Genomic DNA, 27,530 nt, shown 5'->3' with positions numbered 1-27,530 from the left:
GGGTTCTCAGGATCATAAGCTTCTTCTTCAGAAGACGCCTCTTTAGTACTGTTGGATGATTCCTTCAATCCATTCAGACTCTGAGAGATCATATTGACTTGCTGAGTCAATATTTTGTTCTGAGCCAATATGGCATTCAAAGTATCAATTTCAAGAACTCCCTTCCTCTGAGGCGTCCCATTACTCACAGGATTCCTTTCAGAAGTGTACATAAACTGGTTATTTGCAACCATATCAATGAGTTCTTGAGCTTCTGCAGGCGTTTTCTTTAGGTGAATGGATCCACCTGTAGAATGGTCCAATGACATCTTTGATAGCTCAGACAGACCATCATAGAATATATCCAGGATGGTCCATTCTGAAAGCATGTCAGAAGGACACTTTTTGGTCAGTTCCTTGTATCCCTCCCATGCTTCATAGAGGGATTCACCTTCCTTCTGTCTGAAGGTTTGGACATCCACTCTATGCTTACTAAGCTTTTGAGGAGGAAAGAACTTGGTTAAGAAAGCCTTGACCAGCTTATCCCAAGAGTTCAGGCTATCTTTAGGTTGAGAGTCCAACCATACTCTAGCTCTGTCTCTTACAGCAAACGGGAAAAGCATAAGCCTGTAGACCTCGGAATCAACCCCATTGGTCTTAACAGTATCACTGATCTGCAAGAATTCAGTTAAGAACTGAAAAGGATCTTCTGATGGAAGTCCATGGAACTTGCAGTTCTGTTGCATCAGAGAAACTAATCGAGGTTTAAGCTCAAAGTTGTTTGCTCCAATGGCAGGAATTGAGATGCTTCTTCCATGTAAATTGGAATTAGGTGCAGTAAAGTCACCAAGCATCTTCCTTGCATTGTTGTTATTTTCGGCCATGTCTCCTTCTTTTTCGAAATTTTCAGTCAGATTTTCTCCAGAGAGTTGTGCTTTAGCTTTCCTTAGCTTCCTCTTCAGAGTCCTTTCAGGTTCAGGATCAGCTTCAACAAGAATGTTCTTATCCTTGTTCTTGCTCATATGAAAAAGAAGAAAACAGAAAAGAAAATATGGAATCCTCTATGTCACAGTATAGATATTCCTTTATGTGAGTAGAAGAAGAAAAGAATAGAAGAAGGAGAATCCAAACACAAGGGTGAGGAGTAGGTTCGAATTCTTAGATGAAGAGGGGTGTTAGTAATGAAATAAATAAATAGAAGGAGGTGAGGGAGAAGAATAATTCGAAAATTAAACAGAATAAAATAAAAATATTTTAAAATTAAATTTAAAATTCTAAAATTAAAATTAAAATTAAATTAAATTAAAATTAAAAATAATTAGTTAATTAAAATGAAATTTTGAAAAAGAGGGAAGGGATTTTCGAAAATTAGAGAGAGAATTAGTTAGGTAGTTTTGAAAAAGATATGATTCAAACAAAAAGATGGGATTAGTTTGAAAAAGATTTGAAAATCAATTTTTGAAAAGATAAGAGGTTAGAAAAGAAGTTAGAAAAGATTTTGAAATTGATTTGAAAAGATTTGATTGAAACTTATTTTGAAAACGATTTTGAAAAAGAAATTTAAAAAGATTTGATTTTGAAATTAAAGTTGATTACTTGACTAACAAGAAACTAAAAGATTTGATTTTAAAATTTAAAGATTGAACCTTTCTTATTAGGCAAGTAACAAACTTAATATTTTTGAATCAATCACATTAATTGTTAACATTGAATTCGAAAATATGGACTAAAAATAAGAAAAAGATTTTGAAAATTAATTTGAAATTTTCGAAAATATGAAAGAAAAAATGAAAAAGATTTTATTTTTGAAAAAAATTTGAAAAAGATAGAATTTTTAAATTGAAAATTTGATTTGACTCATAAGAAACAATTAAATTTTAAAAATTTTTGAAAAAGTCAACTCAAATATTCGAATTTTATGAGAAGAAAAAGGGGAAGATATTTTTTTATTTTTGAATTTTTAATGAAGAAAGAGAAAAACAACAAAAAGACTCAATGCATGAAAATTTTAAATCAAAACACATGATGCATGCAAGAACACTTTGAATGTCAAGATGAACACCAAGAACACTTTGAATGTCAAGATGAACACCAAGAACTTATTTTTGAAAATTTTTAAGAAAAGAAAAACATGCAAGACACCAAACTTAGAAATTTTTCATGTATAGACACAAACAAATTGAAAATGCATATGAAAAACAAGAAAAGACAGAAAATAAGAAAATATGAAGATCAAACAAGAGGATTCATCAAGAACAACTTGAAGATCATGAAGAATGCAATGCATGAATTTTCAAAAAATGCAAGAAAGAGATAAACATGCAATTGACACCAAACATAAAATTTGACTCAAGACTCAAAAAAGAAACATCAAATTATTTTTGGTTTTATGATTTTATTAATTAAATTTTTTTTTGTTTTTTCAAAAATTATTTGGAAAAAGAAAAAGAAGAAATTTTTTTTGTATTTTTCGAAAATAAGAAATAAAAAGCTTTAAAATTAAAATAAAATTACCTAATCTGAGCAACAAGATGAACCGTCAGTTGTCCAAACTCGAACAATCCCCGGCAACGGCGCCAAAAACTTGGTGCACGAAGTTTTTGTGATCATCAATGGCACCAACAACTTGGTACGCACAATTGTAATCTCAACTCTTTATCACAACTTCGCACAACTAACCAGCAAGTGCACTGGGTCGTCCAAGTAATAAACCTTACGTGAGTAAGGGTCGATTCCACGGAGATTGTCGACCTGAAGCAAGTTATGGTCACCTTGTAAATCTCAGTCAGGCGGGTTCAATTGATTATAGTGAATTGATAATAAGAACATAAATAAAGTATAAACTGGGATAGAGATACTTATGTAATTCATTGGTGAGAATTTCAGATAAGCGTATAGAGATGCTTTCGTTCCTCCTGACCCTCTGCTTTCCTGCTGTCTTCATCCAATCATTCCTACTCCTTTCCATGGCAAGCTTTATGTAGGGCATCACCGTTGTCAATGGATACATCCCATCCTCTCTGTGAAAATGGTCCAATGCGTTGTCACTGCATGGCTAATCATTTGTCGGTTCTCGATCATACTGGAATAGGATTTACTATCCTTTTGCGTCTGTCACTACGCCCAGCACTCGCGAGTTTGAAGCTCGTCACAGCCATCCCTTCCCAGTCCTACTCGGAATACCACAGACAAGGTTTAGACTTTTCGGACCTCAGGAATGGCGGTCCATGGGTTCTAACTTATACCACGAAGATTCTAATATCTCGGACTCGGTCCTCTGTATTAGATATCTAAGAGATACTCATTCTAGCTTGTTTGCATGTAGAGCAGAAGTGTTTGTCAGGCACGCGTTCATAAGTGAGAATGATGATGAGCGTCACATAATCATCACATTCATCATGTTCTTGGGTGCGAATGGATATCTTAGAATAGGAATAAGCTTGAATTGAATAGAAAAACAATAGTACTTTGCGTTAATTCATGAGGAACAGCAGAGCTCCACACCTTAATCTATGGGGTGTAGAAACTCTACCATTGAAAATACATAAGTGATGAAGGTTCAGGCATGGCCGAATGGCCAGCCCCCAACATGATCTAAAGATGAAACTAAAGATGTTCCAAAAGATGTTCCAAAGATGTAAATACAATAGTAAAAAGTCCTATTTATGCTAAACTAGTTACTAGGGTTTACAGGAATGAGTAAATGATGCAGAAATCCACTTATGGGGCCCACTTGGTGTGTGCTTGGGCTGAGCATTGAGCTTTACACGTGTAGAGGCTTCTCTTGGAGTTGAACGCCAGTTTGTAACCTGTTTCTGGCGTTTAACTCCACTTTGCAACCTGTTTCTGGCGTTTAACTCCAGAATGCAGCATGGAACTAGCGTTGAACGCCAGTTTGCGTCATCTAAACTCGAGCAAAGTGTAGAATATTATATATTGCTGGAAAGCCCTGGATGTCTACTTTCCAATGCAATTGAGAGCGCGCCATTTGGAGTTCTGTAGCTCCAGAAAATCCACTTTGAGTGCAGGGAGGTCAAAATCCAACAGCATCTGCAGTCCTTCTTCAACCTCTGAATCTGATATTTGCTCAAGTCCCTCAATTTCAGCCAGAAAATACCTGAAATCACAGAAAAACACACAAACTCATAGTAAAGTCCAAAATTGTGAATTTTATTTAAAAACTAATAAAATTATACTAAAAACTAACTAAATCATACTAAAAATTATGTAAAAACAATGCCAAAAAGCGTATAAATTATCCGCTCATCACAACACCAAAATTAAATTGTTGCTTGTCCCCAAGCAACTGAAAATCAAATAGGATAAAAAGAAGAGAATATACTATAATTTCCAAAATATCAATGAAACTTAGCTCCAATCAGATGAGCGGGACTTGTAGCTTTTGGACAACTGACGGTTCATCTTGTTGCTCATACTAGGTAATTTTATTTTAATTTTAAAGCTTTTTATTTCTTATTTTCGAAGAATACAAAAAAAAATTTAATTAATAAAATCATAAAACCAAAAATAATTTGATGTTTCTTATTTGAGTCTTGAGTCAAATTTTAAGTTTGGTGTCAATTGCATGTTTATCTCTTTCTTGCATTTTTCGAAAATTCATGCATTGCATTCTTCATGATTTTCAAGTTGTTCTTGATGAATCCTCTTGTTTGATCTTCATATTTTCTTATTTTGTGTCTTTTCTTATTTTTCATATGCATTTTTAATTTGTTTGTGTCTATACATGAAAATTTTCTAAGTTGGGTGTCTTGCATGTTTTTCTTTTCTTAAAAATTTTCAAAAATAAGTTCTTGGTGTTCATCTCGACATTCAAAGTGTTCTTGGTGTTCATCATGACATTCAAAGTGTTCTTGCATGCATCATGTGTTTTTATTCAAAATTTTCATGCATTGAGTCTTTTTGTTGTTTTTCTCTTTCTTCATTAAAAATTCAAAAATAAAAAAAATATCTTCCCCGTTTTCTTCTCATAAAATTCGAATATTTGAGTTGACTTTTTCAAAAAAATTTTAAAATTTAATTGTTTCTTATGAGTCAAATCAAATTTTCAATTTAAAAATTCTATCTTTTTCAAATCTTTTTCAAAAATCAAATCTTTTTCATTTTTTCTTTCATATTTTCAAAAATTTCAAATTAATTTTCAAAATCTTTTTCTTATTTTTAGTCCATATTTTCGAATTCAATGTTAACAATTAATGTGATTGATTCAAAATATTAAGTTTGTTACTTGCCTAATAAGAAAGGTTCAATCTTTAAATTTTAAAATCAAATCTTTTAGTTTCTTGTTAGTCAAGTAATCAACTTTAATTTTAAAGTCAAATCTTTTTAAATTTCCTTTTCAAAATCTTTTTCAAAATAAGTTTCAATCACATCTTTTCAAAGTCAATTTCAAAATCTTTTCTAACTTCTTTTCTAACCTCTTATCTTTTCAAAAATTGATTTTCAAATCTTTTTCAAACTAATCCCATCTTTTTGTTTGAATCATATCTTTTTCAAAACTACCTAACTAATTCTCTCTCTAATTTTCAAAAATCCCTTCCCTCTTTTTCAAATTTCCTTTTTAATTAACTAATTGTTTTAATTTCAATTTAATTTAATTTCAATTTTAATTTTAGAATTTTAAATTTAATTTTAAAATATTTTTATTTTATTCTGTTTAATTTTCGAATTATTCTCCTCCCTCACCTCCCTCTATTTATTTATTTCATTACTAACACCCCTCTTCATCTAAGAATTCGAACCTACTCCTCACCCTTGTGTTTGGATTCTCCTTCTTCTATTCTTTTCTTCTTCTTCTCACATAAAGGAATCTCTATACTGTGACATAGAGGATTCTATATTTTCTTTTCTGTTCTCTTCTTTTTCATATGAACAGGAACAAGGATAAGAACATTCTTGTTGAAGCTGATCCTGAACCTGAAAGGACTCTGAAGAGGAAGCTAAGGGAAGCTAAAGCACAACTCTCTGGAGAAAATCTGACTAAAAATTTCGAAAAAGAAGGAGACATGGCCGAAAATAACAACAATGCAAGGAAGATGCTTGGTGACTTTACTGCACCTAATTCCAATTTACATGGAAGAAGCATCTTAATTCCTGCCATTGGAGCAAACAACTTTGAGCTTAAACCTCAATTAGTTTCTCTGATGCAATAGAACTGTAAGTTCCATGGACTTCCATAAGAAGATCCTTTTCAGTTCTTAACTGAATTCTTGCAGATCTGTTATACTGTTAAGACCAATGGGGTTGATCCCGAGGTCTACAGGCTTATGCTTTTCCCGTTTGCTGTAAGAGACAGAGCTAGAGTATGGTTGGACTCTCAACCTAAAGATAGCCTGAACTCTTGGGATAAGCTGGTCAAGGCTTTCTTAGCCAAGTTCTTTCCTCCTCAAAAGCTTAGTAAGCATAGAGTGGATGTCCAAACCTTCAGACAGAAGAAAGGTGAATCCCTTTATGAAGCTTGGGAGAGATACAAGGAACTGACCAAAAAGTGTCCTTCTGACATGCTTTCAGAATGGACCATCCTGGATATATTCTATGATGGTCTGTCTGAGCTATCAAAGATGTCATTGGACCATTCTGCAGGTGGATCTATTCACCTAAAGAAAACACCTGCAGAAGCTCAAGAACTCATTGATATGGTTGCAAATAAGCAGTTCATGTACACTTTTGAAAGGAATCCTGTGAGTAATGGGATGCCTCAGAGGAAGGGAGTTCTTGAAATTGATACTCTGAATGCCATATTGGCTCAGAACAAAATATTGACTCAGCAAGTCAATATAATCTCTCAGAGTCTGAATGGATTGAAGGAATCATCCAACAATACTAAAGAGGCATCTTCTGAAGAAGAAGCTTATGATCCTGAGAACCCTGCAATAGCAGAGGTGAATTACATGGGGGAACCCTATGGAAACACCTATAATCCCTCATAGAGAAATCATCCAAATTTCTCATGGAAGGATCAACAAAAGCCTCAATAAGGCTTTAATAATGGTGGAAGAAACAGGTTCAGCAATAGCAAGCCTTTTCCACCATCCACTCAGCAACAGACAGAGAATTCTGAGCAGAACCCATCTAGCTTAGCAAATATCGTCTCTGATCTATCTAAGGCCACTTTGAGTTTCATGAATGAAACAAGGTCCTCCATTAGAAATTTGGAGGCACAAGTGGGCCAGCTGAGTAAAAGAGTCACTGAAATCCCTCCTAGTACTCTCCCAAGTAATACAGAAGAGAATCTAAAGAGAGAGTGCAAGGCCAATGATATAACCAAAATGGCCGAACCCAAAGAGGAGAAGGAGGACGTGAATCCCAGTGAGGAAGAACTCCTGGGACGTTCAGTGAACAATAAGGAGTTTCCTTTAGAGGAACCAAAGGAATCTGAGGCTCACCTAGAGACCATAGAGATTCCATTAAACCTTCTTCTACCTTTCATGAGCTCTGATGAGTATTCTTCTTCTGAAGAGAATGAAGATGTTACTGAAGAGCAAGTTGCCAAGTATCTTGGTGCAATCATGAAGCTGAATGCCAAATTATTTGGTAATGAGACTTGGGAAGATGAACCTCCCTTGCTCACCAATGAACTGAATGCATTGGATAGGAAGAAATTACCTCAAAAGAAACAGGATCCTGGTAACTTCCTAATTCCCTGTAACATAGGCACCATGACCTTTGAAAAAGCTCTGTGTGACCTGGGGTCAGGAATAAACTTAATGCCACTCTCTGTAATGGAGAAACTTGGGATCTTTGAGGTGCAAGCTGCTAAAATCTCATTAGAGATGGCAGACAACTAAAGAAAATAGGCTTATGGACTAGTAGAGGACGTGTTAGTAAAGGTTGAAGGCCTTTACATCCCTGCTGATTTCATAATCCTAGACACTGGGAGGGAGGAGGATGAATCCATCATCCTTGGAAGACCCTTCCTAGCCACAGCAAGAACTGTGATTGATGTGGACAGAGGAGAATTGATCCTTCAACTGAATAAGGACAACCTTGTGTTTAAAACTCAAGGATCTCCTTCTGTAACCATGGAGAGGAAGCATGAAAAGCTTCTCTCACTGCAGAGTCAATCAAAGCCCCCACAGTCAAACTCTAAGTTTGATGTTGGGAGGCCACAACTAAACTCTAAGTTTGGTGTTGAACCCACACATTCAAACTCTAAGTTTGGTGTTGGGAGGTTCCAAGCTTGCTCTGATTATCTGTGAGGCTCCATGGGAGCTCACTGTCAAGCTATTGACATTAAAGAAGCACTTGTTAGGAGGCAACCCAATGTTATTTAATCATATCTATTTTATTTTCTCTTTGTTATTTCGTGTTTTATTAGGTTGATGATCATGTTGAGTCACAAAAACTACTGAAAAATTAAAAACAAAATGAAAAACAGCATTAAAAACAGCACACCCTGGAGAAGAGCAGTCTGGCAATTAAACGCCAGAAACAAGCTACATTTGGGCGTTTAATGCCAGAAACAGGCAGCAGTCTGGCGTTAAACGCCAGGATTACACAGCAAGGGCGTTTTACACGCCTAATTGGAGCAGGGATGTTAAGTCCTTGATCCCACTTGATCTGTGGACCCCACAGGACCCCCACATTTTCTTCTCTCCTCTTCACACCTTTTCATAACACTCTTCGCCAAATACCCCTCACCAATCACCTCAATCACTCTTTCCCATCACCTCTCCACCACTCACATCTATCCTCTCTTCCCCATAAACCCCACCTACCTTCAAAATTCAAAATAATTTTTCTCCCAAACCCAACCCTAATGGCCGAACCCTACACACCCCTCACTCCTATATAAACCCCTTACTCCTTCTTCATTTTCACACAACACAACCCTCTCTTCTTCTCCTTGGCCGAATACATCTTCTTCCTCCATCTCCTCCATTTTCTTCTTCTTCTACTACTTTCTTTCTTCTTTTGCTCGGGGACGAGCAAACATTTTAAGTTTGGTGTGGTAAAAGCATAGCTTTTTGTTTTTTCATAACCATTTATGGCACCTAAGACCAGAGAAACCTCTAGAAAGAGGAAAGGGAAGGCAATTGCTTCCACCTCTGAGTCATGGGAGATGGAGAGATTCATCTCAAAGGTCCATCAAGACCACTTCTATGAAGTTGTGGCCAAGAAGAAAGTGATCCCTGAGGTTCCTTTCAAGCTCAAAAAGAATGAGTATCCGGAGATCTGACTTGAGATCCAAAGAAGAGGTTGGGAAGTTTTCACCAACCCCATTCAACAAGTCGGGATCCTAATGGTTCAAGAGTTCTATGCAAACGCATGGATCACTAGGAACCATGATCAAAGTGTGAACCCGAATCCAAAGCATTGGCTCACCATGGTTCGGGGGAAATACTTAGATTTCAGTCCGAAAAATGTAAGGCTGGCGTTCAACTTGCCAATGATGGAAGAGAACGCACGCCCCTACATAAGAAGGGTCAACTTTGGTCAAAGGTTGGACCAAGTCCTCATAGACATATGTGAGGAAGGAGCTCAATGGAAAATTAACTCAAGAGGCAAGCCGGTTCAATTAAGAAGGCATGACCTCAAACCAGTGGCTAGGGGATGGCTAGAGTTCATTCAACGCTCAATCATTCCTACTAGTAACCGGTTTGAAGTTACTATAGACCGGGCCATCATGATCCATAGTATCATGATTGGAGAGGAGGTGGAAGTTCATGAGATTATACCTCAAGAACTCTATAAGGTGGCTGACAAGTCCTCCACTTGGGCAAGGTTAGCCTTTTCTCACCTCATTTGCCACCTCTGCAATTCGCCTGGAATTGACATAGAGGGAGACATCCTCATTGAAGAGGATAAGCCCATCACTAAGAAAAGGATAGAGCAAACAAGAGATCATGAACCTCAACATGAGCATGAGAAAATTCCTCACCATGAAATCCCTGAGATGCCTCAAGGGATGCACTTTCCTCCACAGAATTATTGGGAGCAAATCAACACTTCCCTAGGAGAACTAAGTTCCAACATGGGACAACTAAGGGTGGAGCACCAAGAGCACTCCATCATCCTCCGTGAAATTAGAGAAGATCAAAGAGCTATGAGGGAGGAGCAAGAAAGACAAGGAAGAGACATAGAGGAGCTCAAGAGCACCATTGGTTCTTCAAGAAGAGGAAGACACCACCCTCACTAAGGTGGACTCATTCCTTAATCTCCTTGTACTTATTTTTCTGTTTTTCATTTATTATGCTTATGTGTTATTTATGTTTGTGCCTTTACTACATGATCATTAGTGTCAGTGTCTATGCCTTAAAGTTATGAATATGAATCCATCACCTCTCTTGAATGAAAACTGTTTTAATTACAAAAGAACAAGAAGTACATGGTTTCGAATTCATCCTTGAAACTAGTTTAATTATTTTGATGTAGTGACAATACTTTTTGTTTTCTGAATGAATGCTTGAACAGTGCATATGTCTTTTGAAGTTGATGTTTATGAATGTTAAATATGTTGGCTCTTGAAAGAATGATGAAAAAGGAGACATGTTATCTGATAATCTGAAAAATCATAAAAATGATTCTTGAAGCAAGAAAAAGCAGTGAATACAAAAGCTTGCAGAAAAAAAAATAGAAAAAAAATAGCAAAAAAAAAAAAGAAAGAAAAAGAAAAAGCAAGCAGAAAAAGCCAAAAGCTCTTAAAACCAAAAGGTGAGAGCAAAAAGCCAATAGCCCTTAAAACTAAAAGGCAAGGGTAATAAAAAAGATCCAAGGCTTTGAGCATCAGTGGATAGGAGGGCCTAAAGGAATAAAATCCTAGCCTAAGCGGCTAAACCAAGCTGTCCCTAACCATGTGCTTGTGGTGTGAAGGTGTCAAGTGAAAACCTGAGACTGAGCGGTTAAAGTCAAGGTCCAAAGCAAAAACAGAGTGTGCTTAAGAACCCTGGACACCTCTAATTGGGGACTTTAGCAAAGCTGAGTCACAATCTGAAAAGGTTCACCCAGTTATGTGTCTATGGCATTTATATATCCAGTGGTAATACTGGAAAACAAAGTGCTTAGGGCCACGGCCAAGACTCATAAAGTAGCTGTGTTCAAGAATCAACATACTGAACTAGGAGAGTCAATAACACTATCTGAATTCTATGTTCCTATAGATGCCAATCATTCTGAACTTCAATGGATAAAGTGAGACGCCAAAACTATTCAAGAGGCAAAAAGCTACAAGTCCCGCTCATCTGATTAGAGCTAAGTTTCATTGATATTTTGGAATTTATAGTATATTCTCTTCTTTTTATCCTATTTGATTTTCAGTTGCTTGGGGACAAGCAACAATTTAAGTTTGGTGTTGTGATGAGCGGATAATTTATACGTTTTTTGGCATTGTTTTTACATAATTTTTAGTATGATTTAGCTAGTTTTTAGTATATTTTTATTTGTTTTTAATTAAAATTCACATTTCTGGACTTTACTATGAGTTTGTGTGTTTTTCTGTGATTTCAGGTATTTTCTGGCTGAAATTGAGGGACTTGAGCAAAAATCAGATTCAGAGGTTGAAGAAGGACTGCAGATGCTGTTGGATTCTGACCTCCCTGCACTCAAAGTAGATTTTCTGGAGCTACAGAACTCCAAATGGCGCGCTCTCAAATGCGTTGGAACGTAGACATCCAGGGCTTTCCAGAAATATATAATAGTCTATACTTTGCCAGAGTTTAGATGACGCAAATTGGCGTTCAACGCCAGTTCCATGCTGCATTCTGGAGTTAAACGCCAGAAACAGGTTGCAAAGTGGAGTTAAATACCAGAAACAGGTTACAAACTGGCGTTCAACTCCAAGAGAAGCCTCTACACATGTAAAGCTCAATGCTCAGCCCAAGCACACACCAAGTGGGCCCCATAAGTGGATTTCTGCATCATTTACTCATTCCTGTAAACCCTAGTAACTAGTTTAGCATAAATAGGACTTTTTACTATTGTATTTACATCTTTGGAACATCTTTAGTTTCATCTTTAGATCACGTTGGGGGCTGGCCATTCGGCCATGCCTGAACCTTCATCACTTATGTATTTTCAACGGTAGAGTTTCTACACACCATAGATTAAGGTGTGGAGCTCTGCTGTTCCTCATAGATTAATGCAAAGTACTACTGTTTTTCTATTCAATACAAACTTATTCCGCTTCTAAGATATTCATTCGCACTTCAATGTGAATTTGATGATCGTGACAATCATCATCATTCCCAACTTATGAACGCGTGCCTGACAACCACTTCTGTTCTACCTTAGATTGAATGGGTATCTCTTGGATATCTAATACAGGTGACCGAGTCCGAGATATTAGAATCTTCGTGGTATAAGTTAGAACCCATGGATAGCCATTCCTGAGATCCGGAAAGTCTAAACCTTGTCTGTGGTATTCGGAGTAGGATCTGGGAAGGGATGGCTGTGACGAGCTTCAAACTCGCGAGTGCTGGGCGTAGTGATAGATGCAAAAGGATCAATGGATCCTATTCCAGTATGATCGAGAACCGACAGATGAATAGCCGTGCTGTGACAGAGCATCTTGGACCATTTTCACTGAAAAGGACGGGAAGTAGCCATTGACAACGGTGATACCCAACATACAGCTTGCCATGGAAAGGAGTAGGAATGATTGGATGAAGATAGCAGGAAAGCAGAGGTTCAGGAGGAACGAAAGCATCTCTATACGCTTATCTGAAATTCTCACCAATGAATAACATAAGTATCTCTATCCCAGTTTATACTTTATTTATGTTCTTATTATCAATTCACCATAATCAATTGAATCCGCCTGACTGAGATTTACAAGGTGACCATAGCTTGCTTCAGGCCGACAATCTCCGTGGGATCGACCCTTACTCAAGTAAGGTTTATTACTTGGACGACCCAGTGCACTTGCTGGTTAGTTGTGCGAAGTTGTGATAAAGAGTTGAGATTACAATTGTGCGTACCAAGTTGTTGGCGCCATTGATGATCACAATTTATGCGCACCAAGTTTTTGGCGCAGTTGCCGGGGATTGTTCGAGTTTGGACAACTGACGATTCATCTTGTTGCTCAGATTAGGTAATTTTATTTTTATTTTAAAGCTTTTTATTTCTTATTTTCAAAAAATACAAAAAAAATTTCTTCTTTTTCTTTTTCCAAATAATTTTCGAAAAAACAAAAAAAAATTAATAAAATCATAAAAACCAAAAATTTTGTGTTTCTTGTTTGAGTCTAGTGTCAAATTTTAAGTTTGGTGTCAATTGCATATTTTTAACTTTTCTCTAAAAAAAATTTTCAAAAACTCATGCAGGGTGTTCTTCATGATCTTCAAGTTGTTCTTGGTAAGTCTTCTTATTTGAACTTTAAAATTTCTTGTTTTGTGTCTTTTCTTGTTTTTCATATGCATTTTTGAATTATTAGTGTCTAAATTTTGAAAATGTCTAAGTTTGGTGTCTTGCATATTTTTCTTTTCTTAAAAATTTTCAAAAATAAGTTCTTGGTGTTCATCTTGACATTCAAAGTGTTCTTGCATGCATCATGTGTTTTGATTCAAAATTTTCATGCATTGAGTCTTTTTGTTGTTTTTCTCTTTCTTCATTAAAAATTCAAAAATAAAAAAAATATCTTCCCCTTTTTTCTTCTCATAAAATTCGAATATTTGAGTTGACTTTTTCAAAAAAAATTTAAAATTTAATTGTTTCTTATGAGTCAAATCAAATTTTCAATTTAAAAATTCTATCTTTTTCAAATCTTTTTCAAAAATCAAATCTTTTTCATTTTTTCTTTCATATTTTCGAAAATTTTAAAATTTATTTTCAAAATCTTTTTCTTATTTTGTTTCATAATTTCAAAATATCTACTAACAATTAATGTGATTGATTCAAAAAATTTTAAGTTTGTTACTTGCCTAGTAAGAAAGGTTCAATCTTTAAATTTTAAAATCCTATCTTTTTGTTTCTTGTTAGTCAAGTAATCAACTTTAATTTTCAAAATCAAATCTTTTTAAATTTCTTTTTCAAATCTTTTTCAAAATAAATTTCAATCACATCTTTTTCAAAATTAATTTCAAAATCTTTTCTAACCTCTTTTCTAGCTTCTTATCTTTTCAAAATTGATTTTCATATCTTTTTCAAAACTACCTAACTAACTCTCTCTTTCTAATTTTCGAAAATCCCTTCCCTCTTTTTCAAAATTCCTTTTTTTATTAACTAATTGTTTTAAATTTTAATTTAATTTTATTTCTCTTTTTAATTTTCGAATTCTAACTAATAATTAAAATAAAAACAAAAATAGTTTTCCTTTTATTTTAATTTAATTTCGAATTTTTCTCTTCTCCCTCTTCTCTTCTTCTCTTCTTCTCTTCTTCTACTTACATAAAGGAATCTCTATACTGTGACATAGAGGATTCCATATTTTCTTTTCTGTTTTCTTCTTTTTCATATGAGCAGGAACAAGGATAAGAACATTCTTGTTGAAGCTGATCCTGAACCTGAAAGGACTCTGAAGAGGAAGCTAAGGGAAGCTAAAGCACAACTCTCTGGAGAAAATCTTACAGAAATTTTCGAAAAAGAAGGAGACATGGCTGAAAATAATAACAATGCAAGGAAGATGCTTGGTGACTTTACTGCACCAAATTCCAATTTACATGGAAGAAGTATCTCAATCCCTGCCATTGGAGAAAACAATTTTGAGCTGAAACCTCAATTAGTTTCTCTGATGCAACAGAACTGCAAGTTTTATGGACTTCCATCAGAAGATCCTTTTCAGTTCTTAACTGAATTCTTGCAGATCTGTGATACTGTAAAGACCAATGGGGTTGCTCCCGAGGTCTACAGGCTTATGCTTTTCCCGTTTGCTGTAAGAGACAGAGCTAGAGTATGGTTGGACTCTCAACCTAAAGATAGCCTGAACTCTTGGGATACGCTGGTCAAGGCTTTCTTAGCCAAGTTCTTTCCTCCTCAAAAGGTTAGTAAGCTTAGAGTGGATGTTCAAACCTTCAGACAAAAGGAAGGTGAATCCATCTATGAAGTTTGGGAGAGATACAAGGAACTGACCAAAAAGTGTTCTTCTAACATGCTTTCAGAATGGACCATCCTGGACATATTCTATGATGGTCTGTCTGAGCTATCAAAGATGTCACTGGACCATTCTGTAGGTGGATCTATTCACCTAAAGAAAACGCCTGCAGAAGCTCAAGAACTCATTGACATGGTTGCTAACAACCAGTTTATGTACACTTCTGAGAGGAATCCTGTAAGTAATAGGATGCCTATGAGGAATGGAGTTCTTGAAATTGATACTCTGAATGCCATATTGGCTCAGAATAAAATATTGACTCAGCAAGTCAATATGATCTCTCAAAGTTTGAATGGATTAAAGGAATTATCCAACAGTACTAAAGAGGCATCTTCTGAAGAAGAAGCTTATGATCCTGAGAACCCTGCAATAGCAGAGGTGAATTACATGGGGGAACCCTATGGAAACACCTATAATCCCTCATGGAGAAATCATCCAAATTTCTCATGGAAGGATCAACAAAAGCCTCAACAAGGCTTTAATAATGGTGGAAGAAACAGGTTTAACAATAGCAAACCTTTTTCATCATCCACTCAGCAACAGACAGAGAATTCTGAGCAGAATCCGTCTAACTTAGCAAATATAGTCTCTGATCTATCTAAGTCCACTTTAAGTTTCATGAATGAAACAAGGTCCTCCATTAGAAATTTGGAGGCAAAAGTAGGCCAACTGAGTAAAAAGGTCACTGAAACTCCTCCTAGTACTCTCCCAAGCAATACAGAAGAGAATCCAAAGAGAGAGTGCAAGGCCATTGATATAACCAAAATGGCCGAACCCAAAGAGGAGGAGGAGGACGTAAATCCCAGTGAGGAAGACCTCTTGGGACGTTCAGTGATCAATAAGGAGTTTCCCTTAGAGGAACCAAAGGAATCTGAGGCTCACCTAGAGACATCCATTAAACCTTCTTCTGCCCTTCATAAGCTTTGATGAATAATCTTCCTCTAAAGATGATGAAAACATTACTGAAGAGCAAGTTGCCAAGTATCTTGGTGCAATCATGAAGCTGAATGCCAAATTATTTGGTAATGAGACTTGGAAAGATGAACCTCCCTTGCTCACTAGTGAACCGAATGCATTGGATAGGCAGAAATTACCTCAAAAGAAACAGGATCCTGGAAAATTCCTAATTCCCTGTAACATAGGCACCATGACCTTTGAGAACGCTCTGTGTGACCTGGGGTCAGGCATAAACTTAATGCCACTCTCTGTAATGGAGAAACTTGGGATCTTTGAGGTGCAAGCTGCTAGAATCTCATTAGAGATGGCAGACAACTCAAGATAATAGGCTTATGGACTAGTAGAGGACGTGTTAGTAAAGGTTGAAGGCCTTTACATCCCTGCTGATTTCATAATCGTAGACACTGGGAGGGACGAGGATGAATCCATCATCCTTGGAAGACCCTTCCTAACCACAGCAAGAGCTGTGATTGATGTGGACAGAGGAGAGTTGGTCCTTCAACTGAATGAGGACAACCTTGTGTTTGAAACTCAAGGATCTTCTTCTGTAACCATGGAGAGGAAGCATGAAAAGCTTCTCTCACTGCAGAGTCAATCAAACCCCCCACAGTCAAACTCTAAGTTTGGTGTTGAACCCCCACATTCAAACTCTAAGTTTGGTGTTGGGAGGTTCCAAGCTTGCTCTGATTATCTGTGAGGCTCTATGGGAGCTCACTGTCAAGCTATTGACATTAAAGAAGTGCTTGTTGGGAGGTAACCCAATGTTATTTAATCATATCTATTTTATTTTCTCTTTGTTATTTCATGTTTTATTAGGTTGATGATCATGTGGAGTCACAAAAACTTCTGAAAAATCAAAAACAGAATGAAAACCAGCATTAAAAATAGCACACCCTGGAGGAGAGCAGTCTGGCGTTCAAACGCCAGAAACAAGCATCTGTCTGGCGTTTAACGCCAGAAACAGGCACCAAGCTGGCGTTTAATGCCAGAAACAAGCATCTACCTGGCGTTAAATGCCAGAAACAAGCTACATTTGGGTGTTTAACGCCAGAAACAGGCAGCGGTCTGGCGTTAAACGTCAGGATTGCACAGCAAGGGCGTTTTACACGCTTAATTGGAGCAGGGATGTTAAGTCCTTGGCCCCACTGGATCTGTGGACCCAACAGGATCCCCACCTCTTCTTCTCTCTTCTTCACACCTTTCTACAACATTCTTCCCCAAAATAACCTCCACCAATCACCTCTAATTCCCCTCCAAAACCATCATACAACCCACCTACACCCACCCACTCAAATTCAAACCATCACTCTTTCCTTTTCACACATCCTAACCACCTAAACCCCCCTGGCCGAACCATTCACACACCTCCATCTTCTCCTTCTCTTCTTCTTCTCATCCTTTCTTTCTTCTTTTGCTCGGGGACGAGCAAACATTTTAAGTTTGGTGTGGAAAAAGTATTGCTTTTTTGTTTTTTCATAACCATTTATGGCACCTGAGGCCAGAGAAACCTCTAGAAAGAGGAAAAAAGGAAGACAAAAGCTTCCACCTCCGAGTCATGGGAGACGGAGAGATTCATCTCAAGGGTCCATAGCTCAGTAGTAGAGCATTTGACTGCACAATAAGAGAGCCCACTCATGGACCTCAACAAGAGCATGAGGAATTCCCTCACCAAGAAATCCATGAGATACCTCAAGGGATACATTTTCCTCCACACAACAATTGGGAGCAACTAAGGATAGGAGCACCAAAATCACTAGGGATGGAGCAACAAAGGCAAGGAAGAGACATAGAGGAGCTCAAGAGCACCATTGGTTCTTCAAGAAGAGGAAGACGTCACCCTCACTAAGGTAGACTCATTCCTTAATCTCCTTGTGTATTCATTTTCTGTTTTTCGGTTTTTGAGCCTTATGTGTTATTTATGTTTGTGCCTTTACTACATGATCATTAGTGTCTAAGTGTCTATGCCTTAAAGTTATGAATATGAATCCATCACCTCTCTTGAATGAAAAATGTTTTAATTACAAAAGAACAAGAAGTACATGGTTTCGAATTCATCCTTGAAACTAGTTTAATTATTTTGATGTGGTGACAATACTTTTTGTTTTCTGAATGAATGCTTGAACAGTGCATATGTCTTTTTGAAGTTGATGTTTATGAATGTTAAATATGTTGGCTCTTGAAGAATAAGGAAAAAGGAGACATGTTATCTAATAATCTGAAAAATCATAAAAATGATTCTTGAAGCAAGAAAAAGCAGTGAATACAAAAGCTTGCAGAAAAAAAATAAAAAAAATATATAGCGAAAAAAAAAGAAAATAGAAAAAGAAAAAGCAAGTAGAAAAAGCCAAAAGCTCTTAAAACCAAAAAGGCAAGAGCAAAAAGTCAGTAGCCCTTAAAACCAAAAGGCAAGGGTAATAAAAAGGATTCAAGGCTTTGAGCATCAGTGGATAGGAGGGCCTAAAGGAATAAAATCCTGGCCTAAGCGGCTAAACCAAGCTGTCCCTAACCATGTGCTTGTGGCGTGAAGGTGTCAAGTGAAAACTTGAGATTGAGCGGTTAACGTCAAGGTCCAAAGCAAAAACAGAGTGTGCTTAAGAACCCTGGACACCTCTAATTGGGGACTTTAGCAAAGCTGAGTCACAATCTGAAAAGGTTCACCCAGTTATGTGTCTGTGGCATTTATGTATCCGGTGGTAATACAGGAAAACAAGGTGCTTAGGGCCACAGCCAAGACTCATTAAGTAACTGTGTTCAAGAATCAACATACTAAACTAGGAGAATCAATAACACTATCTGAACTCTGAGTTCCTATAGATGCCAATAATTCTGAACTTCAATGGATAAAGTGAGATGCCAAAACTATTCAAGAGGCAAAAAGCTACAAGTCTCGCTCATCTTATTGGAGCTAAGTTTCATTGATATTTTAGAATTTATAGTATATTCTCTTCTTTTTATCCTATTAGAACCCATTAATTTGTGTATTAGATTACGAATCGAGAGGAATCGTGGAGTTGCTTGGGGACAAGCAACAATTTAAGTTTGGTGTTGTGATGAGCGGATAATTTATACGCTTTTTGGCATTGTTTTTACATAGTTTTTAGTATGATTTAGTTAGTTTTTAATATATTTTTATTAGTTTTTAATTAAAGTTCACATTTCTAGACTTTACTATGAGCTTGTGTGTTTTTCTGTGATTTCAGGTATTTTCTGGCTGAAATTGAGGGACTTGAGAAAAAATCAAATTCAAAGGTTGAAGAAGGACTGCAGATGCTGTTGGATTCTGACCTCCCTGCACTCAAAGTGAATTTTCTGGAGCTACAGAACTCCAAATGGCACGCTCTTAATTGCGTTGGAAAGTAGACATCCAGGGCTTTCCAGCAATATATAATACTCCATACTTTTTCTGAGTTTAGATGACACAAACTGGCGTTCAACGCCAGTTCCATGCTGCATTCTGGAGTTAAACGCCAGAAACAGGTTACAAACTGGCGTTCAACTCCAAGAGAAGCCTCTACACGTGTAAAGCTCAATGCTCAGCCCATGCACACACCAAGTGGGCCCCAGAAGTGGATTTCTGCATCATTTACTCATTTCTGTAAACCCTAGTAGCTAGTTTAGCATAAATAGGACTTTTTACTATTGTATTTACATCTTTTGGAACATCTTTGGAATATCTTTAGTTTCATCTTTAGATCACATTTGGGGGCTGGCCTCTCGGCCATGCCTAGACCTTGTTCTTATGTATTTTCAACGGTAGAGTTTCTACACACCATAGATTAAGGTGTGGAGCTCTGCTGTTCCTCATAAATTAATGCAAAGTACTATTGTTTTTCTATTCAATTCAAGCTTATTCCTATTCTAAGATATCCATTCGCACCCAAGAACATGATGAATGTGATGATTATGTGACGCTCATCATCATTCTCACTTATGAACGCGTGCCTGACAAACACTTCCGTTCTACATGCAAACAAGCTAGAATGAATATCTCTTAGATATCTAATACAGAGGATCGAGTCCGAGATATTAGAATCTTCGTGGTATAAGTTAGAACCCATGGACGGCCATTCTTGAGATCCGAAAAGTCTAAACCTTGTCTGTGGTATTCCGAGTAGGATCTGGAAAGGGATGGCTGTGGCGAGCTTCAAACTCGCGAGTGCTGGGCGTAGTGACAGACGCAAAAGGATAGTAAATCCTATTCCAGTATGATCGAGAACCGACAGATGATTAGCCATGCAGTGACAGTGCATTGGACCATTTTCACAGAGAGGATGGGATGTAGCCATTGACAACGGTGATGCCCTACATACAGCTTGCCATGGAAAGGAGTAGGAATGATTGGATGAAGACAGCAGGAAAGCAGAGGTTCAGGAGGAATGAAAGCATCTCTATACACTTATCTGAAATTCTCACCAATGAATTACATAAGTATCTCTATCCCAGTTTATATTTTATTTATGTTTTTATTATTAATTCACCATAACCATTTGAATCTGCCTGACTGAGATTTACAAGGTGACCATAGCTTGCTTCAGGCCGACAATCTCCATGGGATCGACCCTTACTCACGTAAGGTTTATTACTTGGATGACCCAGTGCACTTGCTGGTTAGTTGTGCGAAGTTGTGATAAAGAGTTGAGATTACAATTGTGCGTACCAAGTTGTTGGCGCCATTGATGATCACAATTTCTGCGCACCAGCTATCAAATTCAAGAACTAAGATGTTCGACGTTCCAGTTTTTTATTAATTCGGAGGTGTTTAACGTACTGTGAAGTCTTACCTTCTCTCTGATGTATTGTCTCGTTGATATCCCCACTAAGTAGTTTGCTCCGATGGACAAAATGGACTTGGTTACTTGGTCCATGATTCCCTAACAGTATCACTTTTTGTCCTAGTCCGCGGTAACCTACTATGAAATCAATGGCTATTCTCTTTTACCTTTAATGTAGAACCTTTGATACTTGTAGCATTTCGTACGGCTTCTAGTGGTCTCTCTTTTCTTTCTTGTGCGTTCAATATGCAGTCACATAGATTGCCACTTCGTTCTTCACTTCTGGCTATTCAAAATATCTTCTTGGATTCGTGGTAGGTTTTAGAAATCTTAAGGTAAATTCGAAAATCCTCTCTTGTAAGCTTCGGGCAATAGTTTCTTATTTCAACTTCTGACCTCGACACATAACCCTCTCTTGGCATCTTTTTTATTCAACCGGCTTCAGCACTCTTAGTAGCTCCTTATCATCGTTATTGCACTCCTTAAGTCCTTGACTCTACTATATCTATTTCGGCATTAGGCATATAAATCTCTTCTTAGTTCCCTCTTGTTTTCCAGACTTCGACATCCTCAGTAGATCTTTATCATCTTCTTACGCTTCCTGCATTTCGTCCTTGCCACGTTTTAAGACCGCAATAGATTTAGTTTGACTCCTTTAGCTATACCCTTGATATCCAATTTAAAGTTCCAACTTACCTAGCCTTCCTTCCTCCGAAATTTATATCCAAGCATTTCCCCAGGAACTTCTTACTCAGGGCGTCCGTTACCACTTCACGATGTTGTATTTACACATATCCTAAACCCCTCTGGTAATGTATCGCACTAATTTTGAGTTGTTAAATAAGTTCGGGTATCCTGGTTACTGGATTTGGGGTTAATCCTTCTCTTAGAGTTCGAAAGCTCTCTTCATATTCGGGTATCCATGTAACCGGTGTATTTCTAGTGCGTTAAACTAATCATAGGCTTTGTGGTCGGCAAGAATTTAAAGCTTCAAAACTCTTTTTGACGGCGCACGCTTACATGCTTCATCTTTCGTGTCCAAAAGTCTTTCTCTTAAGGAATCAACATCTCAACAGTTGCAGCTATAATTTATACGTGATACTAATATAGGCTCAAGTTAATTTTCAAAAGGACATTAAGCTCAAAAAATGAATGAGCAATACAAACGGTGTTTGTAATAAATCAGAAGGAGAATCTTGTATATGGTTAATCAGGATTATACCGAAATGATGGAATGCACAAGAAAAGGAACCAAGGTGCATCTCAAGAAAAGAGTTCAAATTAAAGACCTTTGGTAGAAAGAACAGAGCGTACAGAGTCAAAGAAGTTTCAGCTGATTCTGAAGAACATGGTTTGCGAATAAGGGTAATTCTAGTCATAGCAAGCATATAAGATTCAAGGATTACGCGTTTATACCAAGACAAGCTCAGACTCATCCTGGAAGAAACAAAATTCATGCGCATAAGGAGTAAGGTTAGAAAGGTAATCAAGCCAATTAGGAAGAGTTCCAGATAGAATGTCAATGTAGGTTTCAAAAGAAGGATTAGATCAAGTCACGAAGGTTCGTTAGCACACTCTCTCTGCATAAGGTTTCCTACCGTTCTCTTCCCTCTTCTCCGGCATAACCGGCGCTTCCTACAAAGAAATAGTTGGTTAGATGATTCCCTCTTCTAGTACTTCCTTCCACTCAATCCTAAATTCTACCGATTATAATGAAGTCCTTACTTGTGGTGCGATTGAAGTTAATCCGGCTTCCGGTACTAAGCCCGAGTTCTGACACACCTACATGAATTATCTTAGAAACTCTCTCGTATAGGGATTTGGTTTCATCTTCACTTACCTCTTAACAATTAACAGCTAAAGGTTGAATTCGCTCTATTCCTCTTCCTCAAAGTTTCACCGTCACTGGATTCCAAACAATAACTCCGCGTAACCCTCAACACTCTTGATTCCTTAGATACGGTCCAACCTGCTTCCACTATACGGTCCAACCTGCTTCCACTATGTCACTTAATCCTTAACCTTCAAAAGCCTAACCACTCCTCCAAGTTAGCTATGTATCACTCCATCTTAACAACCAATAGTTTTCGACTAATTAGCGACTTGGACCTCATGATTACTGAAACTTGTCATGCGTCACGAACGAATATTACATATCAATGGTACACAAGGAAGTTAAAAATTCAACTGCTGGTTTATAATTACCTCGGGTCTGAAAATCGAATTCGGTTGTATCCTAGCCTTTCTTGTGTGGACAATTTCGAAATACATGCCCTGGCCTCCCGCACTTGTAACGTACACCTAATCCGGCCCTGCATGGTCTATTTGGATGGTACTTCTTGCATCTTGGACACTAATGAGCGGATAATTTATACCCTTTTTGGTATTGTTTTTACATAGTTTTTAGTATGTTTTAGTTACTTTTTATTATATTTTATTAGTTTTTATGCAAAAATCACATTTCTAGACTTTACTATGAGTTTGTGTGTTTTTCTGTAATTTCAGGTATTTTCTGGCTGAAATTGAGGGCCCTGAGCAAAAATCTGATTCAGAGGCTGAGAAAGGACTGCAGATGCTGTTGGATTCTGACGCTCCTGCACTCGAAGTAAATTTTCTAGAGCTACAGAAGCCCAATTGGTACGCTCTCAATTGCGTTGGAAAGTAGACATCTTGGATTTTCCAGAAATATATAATAGTCCATATTTTTTCTGAGATTTGATTGCCCAAACTGGCGTTCAAACGCCAGTCAGAGACCCTTTTCTGGCGTAAAACGCCAGAACTGGCACCAGAACTGGAGTTAAACGCCCAAACTGGCATTCAAGCTGGCGTTTAACTCTAGAAATGGCCTATGCACATGTAAAACTCAATGCTCAGCCCAAGCACACACCAAGTGGGCCCCGGAAGTGGATTTCTGCACTATCTGCACTTAGTTACATATTTTCTGTAATCCCTAGTAACTAGTTTAGTTTAAATAGAACTTTTCCTATTGTATTATAGAACTTATGCCACTTTAAACATTTGGGAGGCTAGCCATTCGGCCATGCCTAGACCTTTTTCTCTTATGTATTTTCAACGGTGGAGTTTCTACACCTCATAGATTAAGGTGTGGAGCTCTACTGTTCTTCATGAATTAATGCAAGTACTATTGTTTTTCTTTCAATTCACGCTTACTTATTCTCTAAGACATACTCTCAAACTTAATTCAGTTAAGTCAGAATGAAGGGGTGACCCGTGACAATCACCCACTATCTTTGTTACTCGCTTAGCCAAGATCCGCGTGCCTGACAATCACAAGCGGTCTACATGATGTTCAACGTAGTCATTGGACGACAGCCGGAGTATATTCTCTTGGGTCTCTAATCCACAGACCAAGTCCGTGAGATTAGAACCTTCGTGGTATAGGCTAGAACCAATTGGCAGCATTCCTGAGATTCGAAAAGTCTAAACCTTGTCTATGGTATTCCGAGTAGGATCTGGGAAGGGATGACTGTGACGAGCTTCAAACTCGTGAATGTTGGGCACAGTGACAGTATAAAAAAGGATAGAGAGATCCTATTCCGATGCTAGGGAGAACCGACAGATGATTAGCCGTACGGTAGCTGTACCTGGTATTTTTCATCCGAGACAAGAAATCTGATAGTTGATTAGCCGTGCAGAAACCGTACCTGGTATTTTTCATCCGAGAGGATCATACAGCTTGCCATGGAAAGGAGCACGCATGATTGGATGAAGACAATAAGAAAGCAAAGGTTCAAAACCAACAAAGCATCTCCAAACGCTTATCTGAAATTCCCACCAATGAATTACATAAGTATCTTTATTTTATTTTATGTTTTATTTATCTTTTAATTATCAAAACTCATAACCAATTGAATCCGCCTGACTAAGATTTACAAGATGACCATAGCTTGCTTCAAGCCGACAATCTCTGTGGGACCGACCCTTACTCACGTAAGGTATTACTTGGACGACCCAGTGCACTTGCTGGTTAGTTGTGCGGAGTTGTGAAAAGTGTGATCACAATTTCGTGCACCAAGTTTTTGGCGCCGTTGCCGGAGATTGTTCGAGTTTGGACAACTGACGGTTCATCTTGTTGCTTAGATTGGGTAATTTTATTTTATGTTTAAGCTTTTTATTTTTATTTTCTAAAAAATACAAAAAAAAATTGTTCTTCAGAATTTTTAAGAATGAATTCTAGAGCTTCTTGAGATGTTGAAGCCTAGCTGGCTGTTAAGCCATGTCTAATCTTTTGGACTGAGGTTTCCACTTTCCATTATAGAAAGGACATGTCTGTATTTGTTATGCTAAAGCTTGGCTGGCCATTTGGCCATGTCTAATTCTTTTGGACCGAAGCTTTAGACTAACATTGCATGAATCCTGGAATTCTTATTAAAAATTTTGAATTTTTTTATTTTCCTTTTCCAAAATAATTTCGAAAAAAAAAATTAATAAAATCATAAAAACCTAAAAAAATTTTGTGTTTCTTGTTTGAGTCTTGTGTCAAAATTTTAAGTCTGGTGTCAATTGCATGTCTTAAATTGTTCTTAAATTTTCAAAAATTCATCATATGTTCTTTCTTGATCTTCAAGTTGTTCTTGATGATTTTCTTTGTTTAATCTTGTGATTTTCTTGTTTTGTGCTTTTTGTTGTTTTTCATGTGCATTTTCGAATTCATAGTGTCTAAACATTAAAAATTTTTAAGTTTAGTGTCTTGCATGTGTTTCTTTTCTTAAAAAATTTTCAAAAATATGTTCTTGATGTTCATCATGATCTTCAAAGTGTTTTTGGTGTTCATCTTGACATTCAAAGTGTTCTTGCATGCATTATTTGTTTTGATCTTAAATTTTTATATCTTATGTCATTTTGTTGTTTTTCTCTTTCTTCATTAATTCAAAAATAAAAAATAATATCTTTCCCTTATTTCACTCATAAATTTCGAAATTTTGGGTTGACTTAGTAAAAAAATTTCAAAATTTAGTTGTTTCTTGTTAGTCAAGTCAAAATTTCAATTTAAAAACTTTATCTTTTCAAATCTTTTTCAAAAATCAAATCTTTTTCATTTTTCTTTCATGTTTTCTAAAATTTTTTTTTATTAATTTTCAAAATCTTTCTCTTAATTGTATTTCATAATTTTGGAAATTATTGCTAACATTTAATGTTTTGATTCAAAAATTTCAAGTTTGTTACTTTCTTGTTAAGAAAGGTTCAATCTTAAAATTCTAGAATCATATCTTTTAGTTTCTTGTTAGTCAAGTCATCAACTTTAACTTTCAAAATCAAATCTTTTTAAATTTATTTTTCAAAATAAATTTCAATCATATCTTTTTCAAAACTTAATTTCAAAATCTTTTTCTAACTTCTTATCTTTTCAAAACTTATTTTCAAATCTTTTTCAATTAACCACTTGACTTGTTTGTTTTAATTTTAAAAAGTTTACTATTTCTTATCTTTTTCAAAACCACCTAACTACTTTTCTCTCTCATTAATTTTGAAAACTAACTAACCACTTTTTCAAAATTCTTTCTAATTAACTAATTGTTTTAAATTCTAATTTTATTTTATTTCTTTTCTTAAATTTTGAATTCTAACTTAATTAATTAAATAAAAATAAAAAATTATTTTTCTTCTCCCTCTTTTTAAAATTCGAATACTCTCTCTCTCTCATCTCTTTCTATTTATTTAATTATTTACTAACACTTCTCCTCTACTCATAATTCGAACCCTCTTCCTCTCTCTGTGTTCGAATTCTTCTTATCCTCTCTCTACCTCATTCTTCTATTCTTCTATTCTTCTACTCACCTAAAGGAATCTCTATACTGTGACATAGAAGATTTCTCTTCTTTTCTGTTCTCTTCTTTTTCATATGAGCAGGAACAAGGATAAGGATATTCTTGTTGAAGCTGATCCTGAACCTGAAAGGACTCTGAAGAGGAAGCTAAGAGAAGCTAAAGCACAGCACTCCGGAGAGGACCTTACAGAAATTTTTGAAAAAGAAGTAGACATGGCAGCCGAACCCAATAACAATGGTGGAGATGCAAGGAAGATGCTTGGTGACTTTACTACAGCAACTTCTGACTTCTATGGAAGAAGCATCTCAATTTCTGCAATTGGAGCAAATAACTTTGAGCTTAAGCCTCAATTAGTTTCTCTAATACAGCAGAATTACAAGTTTCATGGACTTCCATTGGAAGATCCTCATCAGTTCTTAGTTGAATTCTTGCAGATATGTGATACTGTTAAGACCAATGGGGTCAATCCTGAGGTCTACAGACTTATGCTTTTCCCATTTGCTGTAAGAGACAGAGCTAGGATATGGTTGGACTCACAACCTAAAGAAAGCCTGAACTCTTGGGAAAAGTTGGTCAATGCTTTCTTGGCCAAATTTTTTCCACCTCAAAAGTTGAGCAAGCTTAGAGTGGAAGTCTAAACCTTCAAATAGAAGGAAGGTGAATCCCTCTATAAAGCTTGGGAAAGATACAAGCAATTGATCAGAAGGTGTCCTTCTGACATTCTTTCAGAATGGAGCATCTTATGTATATTCTATGATGGTCTGTCTGAATTGTCCAAGATGTCATTGGACCACTCTGCTGGTGGATCTCTCCATCTGAAGAAAACACCTGCAGAAGCCTAGGAACTCATTGAAATGGTTACAAATAATCAGTTCATGTATACTTCTGAAAAAAATCCTGTGAATAATGGGATGACTTAGAAGAAAGGAGTTCTTAATATTGATACTCTGAATGCCATATTGGGTCAGAACAAAATATTGACTCAGCAAG

At 36.7% G+C, this 27,530-nt stretch overlaps 3 non-coding genes across 3 annotated transcripts; 1 reads left to right on the top strand and 2 right to left on the bottom strand.

Annotated features, from left to right (window-relative positions):
- Positions 1 to 362: 362 nt before the first annotated feature.
- On the top strand, positions 363 to 470 carry LOC112788533 (small nucleolar RNA R71). The gene has a single exon (XR_003195892.1). It is a non-coding gene; the product is annotated as a small nucleolar RNA R71 (small nucleolar RNA).
- Positions 471 to 6,395: 5,925 nt separating this feature from the next.
- Positions 6,396 to 6,503, bottom strand: LOC112787156 (small nucleolar RNA R71). The gene has a single exon (XR_003194585.1). It is a non-coding gene; the product is annotated as a small nucleolar RNA R71 (small nucleolar RNA).
- An 8,414-nt stretch (positions 6,504 to 14,917) lies between these two features.
- On the bottom strand, positions 14,918 to 15,025 carry LOC112787733 (small nucleolar RNA R71). Its single transcript, XR_003195128.1, has one exon. It is a non-coding gene; the product is annotated as a small nucleolar RNA R71 (small nucleolar RNA).
- Positions 15,026 to 27,530: the final 12,505 nt, after the last annotated feature.

Source organism: Arachis hypogaea, chromosome 20 (assembly GCF_003086295.3).
Source record: "Arachis hypogaea cultivar Tifrunner chromosome 20, arahy.Tifrunner.gnm2.J5K5, whole genome shotgun sequence".
Lineage (NCBI taxonomy): Eukaryota > Viridiplantae > Streptophyta > Magnoliopsida > Fabales > Fabaceae > Arachis > Arachis hypogaea.
This window is presented reverse-complemented; position numbering and strand designations above follow the sequence as displayed.